Below are 8847 nucleotides of genomic sequence, written 5' to 3'. Positions count from 1 at the left end.
GCTGACACCTCAAGGAGTGAAGGATTTACTTCCCTCACCTGAGAAGTTCCTTCTCATGTTATTTTCTACATTTTCTATTTTTTTCAGAAGAATATTATACTTCCTTCCATTCTGCTCTCTACACATTCCTGTACCACCTCCATCTGGAGGTGTTCAGATAGCTTTCAATAATCCTGGGAGGACTGTGACCAGTATCTCCCCATTCAGTGGCTTCAGCCAGCAGCAAGCTAAAGGTAGGCAGCAAAGGCAGCTGCCTTCATAGATACCCAGCTCAGCAACCTGGGGGGCTCACATAACCTCCAGCTAGAAACACTGCAGTGCTTCTGAGCCACCCAGGACCTTGTCAGGGTAGGGTTTGCTGAGGGTTTGCTGCGGTCTCTTGCCACCTTGCCGTACATAAATCAAACATAATTAAAGACATAATCAAATGGATTCCTGAAAACAAGCCCTGACTGTAAAGTTTCATTACAACCCCTAACACACCTGCTAGCGCAGCTATTGCCCGGCTATGCGCTATCAAAGGTGTAATAACATGGCCGTATCCTGCAAAAGCTCCAGGGGAAAGCTTGAACAGAAAAGCCTTCATAGTCTTAAGGCAAGGAAAATATTATTGCACTTCTACAAAGCAGCTTCCTTTCCTCCAGAACAACCACCTCAGGACTTTCATCTCAGCGAGCTCTTGCCATTTATTATTTTAGAGCTTTTTCACATCGAGAAATGATTATTTTCTTTCTTGCTCCAAGATCACTCTTTATTGTTAGTTAAATAAATAAAACTGATGGAGAAAAGAGCAAATGCTTAGCAAAAGTGTGTTTCATCAAACTGTCTGATCCTGGGGATCCCAGGTATTTATTCAACATGGAAAACCTACTCAGCTGGATTTATATATATATTATACACACACATATAAATGCATGCTTACACACACATATATATCTCATAAATGTTTGTACATTCATGTGATGGCTAATATCAAGTCTCTCTCTCTTTGCTGCTGAACGTGATCATGTTTCTTGAGTACAGACCTAAAGTCTGTCTCTTTCATAGGTAACAAAGAGGGAAAGTCCCAGAGACTTCCATTGATTTCATTTCCCTTGGGAAATTTAAGTTTTGTCTGCAAGAGTGGCAAGCACTTCACTGGGAAAGGAAAGGAAATGAGATCATGTTCCCATCTGCCTCACTCTGTTCTTCTCTAGCAAAACTTCTCTGACAAAATCTGAGGAGATTTATGTGGATTGCAAACTCTGAAAAAAATAATGATCTTAGGTTTTCAGGAATTTATAATAATCCCACACACATCCCTGGATATACCACCACTTCTGGAGCGTCGCTTAGTGCCAGGTTGAAGGCTCCCTGATGCTTTTCAAACCCAAGGGCTGCAGTTTCATGGAGCAGATGAATCTTTGCTTCTTATTTACCCTTTGATCAAGACCAGCTCCAGCAGCAGCAGGCCGTGGGTTCTGACAGCTTCCCTTTTGGATCTGACCCATTTTGGGTACTAGTTTCTGCAGTAACTATCCATGCATGCTTTAAGGCATGTTTTTGTTCCTCATCTATCTATTCACTCAACAAATTAGCACAGTCTAGTCTTATGCAAATCAGAGGTTCGATTTCCTTGTGTACGTTGAAACTCTTCCTCTGCCTTTACCAGCCAATGCACAGCTACTGCTATTTCCCTGCCCAGATGGGTTTTCATGGCTCGCTGCAGGCTGTAGAAGTTAATACATGGGAACACAATCCAAGTAAGCTAAGCATGTGTTTTACCACATACAGAGAGTAAAACATGGGGACAACAAAGAGACAGAGGATGGGGGGAGAAGAGAAAGGATCAGGGATCAGATTCATTTTCTTTCAGATGACAGAAAGCAAAACATAAATAAAGAATAAAAAATTTGATAGTTGGAGAGGAGAGAGTACTACCAATTACCCACACTCAAATACAAATGCAAAATGACAGCTCCACACTCAATGCCCTTAAAGAGAAATGGAGGGTACCCTTCATATGTGAGAGCAGAGTAGGGGGAAAACAACATGTAATTTCCTTTCAGTAGCACCTAGAGATCATAGAATCATATAGGTGGGAAAAGACCTTTAGAATCATCAAGTCCAACCACTGCCAATCCCACAAAACCATGTCCCTCCCTAAGTGTCACATCTACATGTGCCAAAATGCCCATGCATCAGTTTTCCAGACAAAAAATAGAAACCTGTTTATGGTGCTCACAGAAGGCCTTGAGAGTGTAGAAATGAGAAAAAAAAATTGAGGAGAATTTTATGAGGGCAAAAGAGGGATTACAAGGAGATTCCCACAGCAGACCATGGACTAGGTCCTACAGCCCCTAAACTCCGTCTCCAGACTCTGACCACTGGACAATAAAACCTGCTGTCCAACTGCTGTTTTAACTTGATTTCAGTCAAGGTAAACTGGGGCCTGACTTCCATAAAACTATAATTGTGTCAAGGGAACTGTAATGTGTCCTTTGCCAGCATAGTTAAAACACCCTAACAGATGTTATTCTGATGACAGACGTCAAAATAAGTAGATAGATTAACTGACAGATAGACAGAAAGAGATTGAAATAAGGAAAATACATACAGGGAGATAGTGAGAGAGATTGATAGATACACAGATGAGCAGGAAGAGCTGGGAATATAAAAGATTATATAGATAGATAGACAGATCTTGGCATAAAGCACTCACATCAAGCTGCAGTTGGCAGCCCTGATTTAATGCATCATTTGCTCAAAGTGCTCATCTCCCTCCCTCTAAGTAAAACGAAGTTGTTTGTTATGTGTTACGGAACAAATCTGTGTGTGGGCTCCCTCAGGGTCATAGGATTGCATGAGGTGAAGGACCTGATCCTGCCAAGTTCCCAGCACCCTCTCTCCTCTCTGAAGCACAGGGAGAAGGGATGATGCTCAGCATCAGCACCCAAAATGCCAAACGCCCTGAGAGCCCTAACTGGAATGTGTTCCAGGACGCGGGGAGGAAGGAAGGAGGGTGGATCATGACTTACCCGCATCATCTCATAACCTGCCTCAAGATGTATTCAAATTATAAATAAGTAGTAAGATTCCTTCTGTCAACACATTTCAATTTAGGACTTCTGGTTTGGCAAACAGTTTCACAAGAAAGCTTCTTACAATACCCAGGACAGTGTGAACACAGAGGACTCATGGCCACTCTTCTGCATCACAGAGCACCCTTTCCAATTTCACCTGAGAAATACTTCTTGTAATTTGTTTAAACTTTGAGGCTCTCAGGAGGCTGCCTGCCCTTGATTTTCATTTAAAGCAACTATACCTTGTTTTTGCACTGCATTAAACCCCAGCATTAAGGCCTTTTTGCCAATCCAAGACTGTAGCCTAACACAATGTTTTAACAAAGACAGCTTTATGCAAAGCTTGGAGCTGGGGAAAAGAAACAATGCAAATAAAAGACTGTAATTCTCCTATTAAATAATCTTGCTTCATTCTGCCTGACTCCTCTGCTGTTGGTCCCTTCTGCTTTGTTCTAAGGTTGGTGTAAAATGTACCTTGATTTCAATGAGAACAGAAATTTTTGCAGCCTCAATAAAAACTTCAGGGCTGAACTAACATTAGCTCTTTACCCAGAGGGTGGTTGGGCAATGGAACAGTCTCGCCAGGGAAGTGATCATGGCCCCAAGGCTGCCAGAGCCCAAGGAGTGTTTGGAAAATGTTCTCAGGCACATGGTGGGATTCTTGGGGTTGTCCTGTGCAAGGCCAGGAGCTGGATTTGATGATCCTTGTGGGTCCTTTCCTACTCAGGATATCCTATGATTTTGTGATCCTAGTTTAGGAATGATGATTTATTTTGCCCTCTTTATATCCATAAGCCAGACCCATTCTTTGCACTTAGGACGGCGAGGCTGGGGGAACATTTCGACTCACAGGAAAGGCCCCACCTCCAAACCCACTCATGAACAAGAGCCATCCTGAGCCCTGCCAAAGCGTGCTGGAAACCTACCCAGACCAGGCGGCCCTTTGTGGTATTTCAGCACATCCTGCTTCTTGTCCTACCTTGAAGGAGTGAAAATGAAAATATGAATATACTTTCCAAAACCTCAACATAGTTTTGGTGCAAGGGTGCAGAAGGCAAAGTTGTGGTTTTGTTTGCATTGCACATCCACAGAAAGTTCAGTTGGTTTTTTCTTCTTTATTTTCGCACCAGTGTCTCATTACCCTTTTTGAAATGTCCCAGACAAGGCAACACTGAGGCTTGGAGAGTGTCATTTATTCATAGAAAAAAGTCATAATTTCTTAGCCATAGTTACCTCTGGCTGTATTCTTGACCACTTTGCATGGACAGACAACCCCAGCGGTGATGTAGAATCACCTATTGTGGTTTGAAGAGGAAAGACTCCAAGAATTTCATTTTTACTCCTTGCTTGGAAAAAATGATGGTCCTGATATCTCCAATGGGGTCACATAAAATCTTGCATTCATTTTATGGTAATAGCTTTCTTCCCTTGGCACTGTGTGGCAATGCTTAATTAACAAATGCTCAGAGCTGAGGAAAGACATGAAAGATTGGAGATATTTGAGGTGTATCACCAAAACTATTTTCAAAGAGGTCACCAGTGGTGATTCACTTCAGAGAATTACTGCATTTTCCAGCTGCAGGGCCAAGCATAATAAGTGCAGAGGAAAAAAATTACAAGAGTCAAAGCAAAGCAAAATGGGAAGTTTGAAGGTTTTCATTTGGTTTTAATGAAACAAACAACAAAAAAAAATTGTTTGAGTCAGCTCAAAACATTTTCCTCATCTGAAAATGAAATGCTGAGTACCATTTGGAAGTAATTTAAAAGTTTTCTTTCTTATCTCTTTCTTTTAATATAAATTAGGTCAATCCTTCAAGGAAAATGCCATTTGGAAATGAAAAATGCAGAAAGCTTCAAATAGTTTTTTTTCATAAAGGAAGTATTTTACCCTAAAAATACCCATGTGCCATGATTTTTAAACACTTCCCTTATTTATTTTGGTGACAAATTTCTTCAGCAAATTCAAGCAGCGTTTAGTCCCTGGTAAAAATGTTCTGATTATTAAAATATATATATTGCCCTCCACATCACAGATTACAAAGTGCTAATTGCTTGTCACCAAAAGCTGAATTCAGTAAGTGAGCATGAAACAAGACAGTGATCCCAATCATCACCAGTGCTCTGGTGAAAATACCCAGCGAGTAACAGGCCTGTATTAAACCAGACCAGAACAAGAGTGTGTTTTGTGACCATTATCCTTGGGAAGGGGCTCACAGACCTCGTGTTACAGGAATTCAAGCAGGAATTCAGGTTCACCACTGAGCTTGTACAGGTCTACAACAGCATCTGCACACTAAGAAACTGGTCAAGTGTCAAAAGAATGCTACAGCCCACTCCCCTCACATTTTCTCTGGTCATTCTTATAGCAGTAAAGGCTAGAGGAGGTCACAAGGATGATTAAAGGGATGAAACTCCTCTCCTATGAGAAAAGATTTAGACAATTGAGTTTGTTCAGACTGGAGAAGAGGAGGCTCCAGGTTGACCTTTTTGCAGCCTCTTGATACTTGAAGGGGCTACAAGAGCTGGAGAGGAGCTGTTTACAAGGGCATGGAGTGATAGGACAAGGAGGAGTGGCTTTAAAGTGACAGAGGGCAGGTTTAGATATTGGGAGGAAGAAATTCTTTACTGTGAGGATGGTGAGGCCCTGACACAGGCTGCCCAGAGACGTTGTAGCAGCCCCATCCCTGGAAGTGTCCAAGGCCAGGTTGGACAGGGCTTGGAGCAGCCTGAGATAGTGGAAGGTGTCCCTGCACATGGCAGGAAGACTGTAACTAGATGGTCTTTAAGGACCTTTCCAGCCCAAATCAATCTATGAAAGTTTGGAAATGTAACAAGAATATCTCTCATCCTATGGCCATTAGGACATTGCTTCTAATAGAAGCATCTCTCAGCTTAGTAACTGGGTATTTGCCTACTTAAAAAAGTGGTGATGGGTACAGGAAATATTGGAGTGTTGGGAGGTTTTATCTTTTTCTTGAAACCTTGGGGTCAAATCATGCCTTTCCCACTTCTATACACCATTAAAAATACGACTTTTTTTAATACCAAGTGCTGTTACTCTGAATGTTCCATGCAAGGTAAGGTTTATTCTTTCTAAGGGCTTTGGAGTGCTTTTGGCTGAATGGCCACGTGTGTGTCATGTTGGATGCTGGATATTTTGCCCCCGGGGTAAGGGGCACAACCCACGTATTCATGCATGTGCTAAAGCACAGTAACCCTGACCACCCTATCAGCCTATCTCGCTATCAGCACCTCCATCTGCCCATATATTTTATCTCATCCTTCTCTATTTATTTATATTGCCATGATATCTGAGATCCTGCCTACACTCAGCTGCCAACGGCTCAAGCTCGTGTGCTGCACGGGAGGGGAAGGCACGAGGAGAGGGTGCAAGGCTCAGCCTGGCCAGACATAGTTGTATAATGAAGGCAGATTTGCCTCTACAAAGTGCAAAATCTGTGTGGGTTTGCCCTTTTTTTTTTTTTTTTTTGGCTGAGGTGTTGTTTTTTTGCAAGGTGGTCATGTGGGGAGGTGCAAAAAGGTATTCAGCTCACTTCCAAACAAGCTCAAATTCACCCAAGTGGTGTCAGAGTTGATTGGGTTTTTTTTTTTCTCTCTGATATTTGTTTTTCAAGCGTTCGTTCCCCAGCCATGTTGTTTGCTCGTCTCTGAGTGTTAAATACAGGGAGGCAACATCTAATTGTGGTTTTCCTGAGGGTGCTGAAACACATAAAATGCACACAGGCTCGAGGTCAGTGTCCTGGAAGTGTCAGCTTTCTCCCTTGGAGGAAACCGGTGCAAGTGGTACCTCATGAATCACTCTCCCAAGGCTGTATACCTGAGATTCTCAAATTCTGCCTGAAGGAGGGGAGAAACGTGGCTCAAATGCTATTTATCACCCCTGTCTTTCAACAGCTCAAGCAGAGTCATCCAACATCTGCAGCACTGCTGAAAGGCTCCCGTCCATGTTTGCAAGGAAGGTCACGAAGAGGTAACTGAGCACTGCTGCACTTAACCATTTCTCTTGACCTGATGGGTTGTTCCCCTTTTAAATCAAACTTTGGGCACAGCCTGCCTATGTTCCCAAGGGATTTATTCTTTTTTAACAGTGTTTTTAGAAATGGGAGATAAAAGATAAGGTATGAAAAATTTTGTGGGCTCTCCTCTGGGGTTCTCCTGTCAGGAACGCCCATTTCCAGGCTGGCAAGACCCCTGTTAGCAAAACTTAGAAATGTCAGCACTGTTTTTGTTACAGAACATTTGATTCATAGTGTATCTTACTTGTAAGACCCAGATGGCCTTACAAATGTCAGTGAGTTATGCCCCGTGTCTAGTAGGTGGAGCTATTCTTAGTAGTAGAACAAACATAACCACGATATTAGATTGGGATTTACACCCCTACGTTCCTGGATTATAGGGGAGCAGCTGAAGGACTTGTGAAAATACACAGCTTTGGCTCATGTGGGCTGACTTCTCTTTCCCCACCACTACCTGATGTTTTGGAAGAATCTGTTGCATCACAATATTTTAGCATCCTTCCAAAAGTCTGTCCTAAAGAACTAAGACAATGCACATTCCATGAACCTGGCAAGACACCTACCCTTCAGGATGAGGTTTCTGAAACCTTTTGAGACTGATTCCCTGCATTGACAGGAACATACTGCTGTCCTTGGAGTCTCTGTGTTGAGATATTTAACTTATCTTGGAAAGGCAGTGGAGAGAAAAGAGAAGAGAAAGAGAAGAGGAAGAGAAGAGAAGAGAAGAGAAGAGAAGAGAAGAGAAGAGAAGAGAAGAGAAGAGAAGAGAAGAGAAGAGAAGAGAAGAGAAGAGGAGAAGAGAAGAGAAGAGCTTTTCTTACACTGGATATCTCTATAGGGTGTCTAAAAAGAGCAGTAAAATGTCACAATCCCTGTTAATGACGGGATTTCTGAAGTCGGGCTGTGTTGGCCTGGTTTGATTACTGATCACAAAGAGAGCAGATTAAGACCAAGAATAACCTGGGGGTGGAAAAAATTACCCTTTGCTAGAAGCGTCCCTCCCATTGGAGAGATTCCATTTAGAAACTGAATACAAAAAATTGAAGAAGGTTAACATTCATTTTTCATTTTGTGCTGAATTATTCTTAAATGCATTATAGGTCAAGGCAAAATATTTTCTTCAACTAGACCCCAAAATTTTCACATTAATTTACCCTATTAGTATATTTTTTGGTTGGTTGGTTGGTTGGTTATTTTTTTATGTCAGTCCATTTTTTATGCAAAGTGCTTTTACAAAATAAAATATCAAAACTTTTTGCTTTTTAAGCCTGAAAGCAAATACATTTGAAAAGAGAAACATTTTGAAAATGTTGAAATTATATACCTGGGCACTAAATTTTCCCAACAACTTTTTTCTGTCACCTTCAAGCTCAGTTCTGAAATGAGTCTACATCCCTTTAACGTTTTTTTTTAGTAAAATTAACTTGAAAACAAAACCCAGCTTCAGGGAGACTACAAACTTAATTGATTCACCAGGAACTTAGCTCCTGTGAGAAGAACCGATGCAGTGCCATAATCTAACACTGTCTTTAGTAGCCAAAATTGTTTTTCATGCTATTAATGTCTAACTTTTTAAGAGTGACAACTGAAACAACCACTGGTTTGGTTTGTTTTTTTTTTTTTTGCGCGGCCATTCTTTGTGTGTTGGCATGGTTGCAGATTTAGAAGATCTATCAGGATTTTAATCCCAGAAAACAATATTTCTCAGACAGAGCATCACCTTGCTCCTGCCATGGCAAAGTACTGCA

The sequence above is a fragment of the Corvus kubaryi genome, unplaced genomic scaffold, assembly GCF_017639235.1.
Source record: "Corvus kubaryi isolate FWS band 111438036 unplaced genomic scaffold, C.kubaryi_AGA036_p1.0 135, whole genome shotgun sequence".
NCBI classification, from domain to species: Eukaryota; Metazoa; Chordata; class Aves; order Passeriformes; family Corvidae; genus Corvus; species Corvus kubaryi.
Note: the sequence above shows the minus strand (reverse complement) of the source record.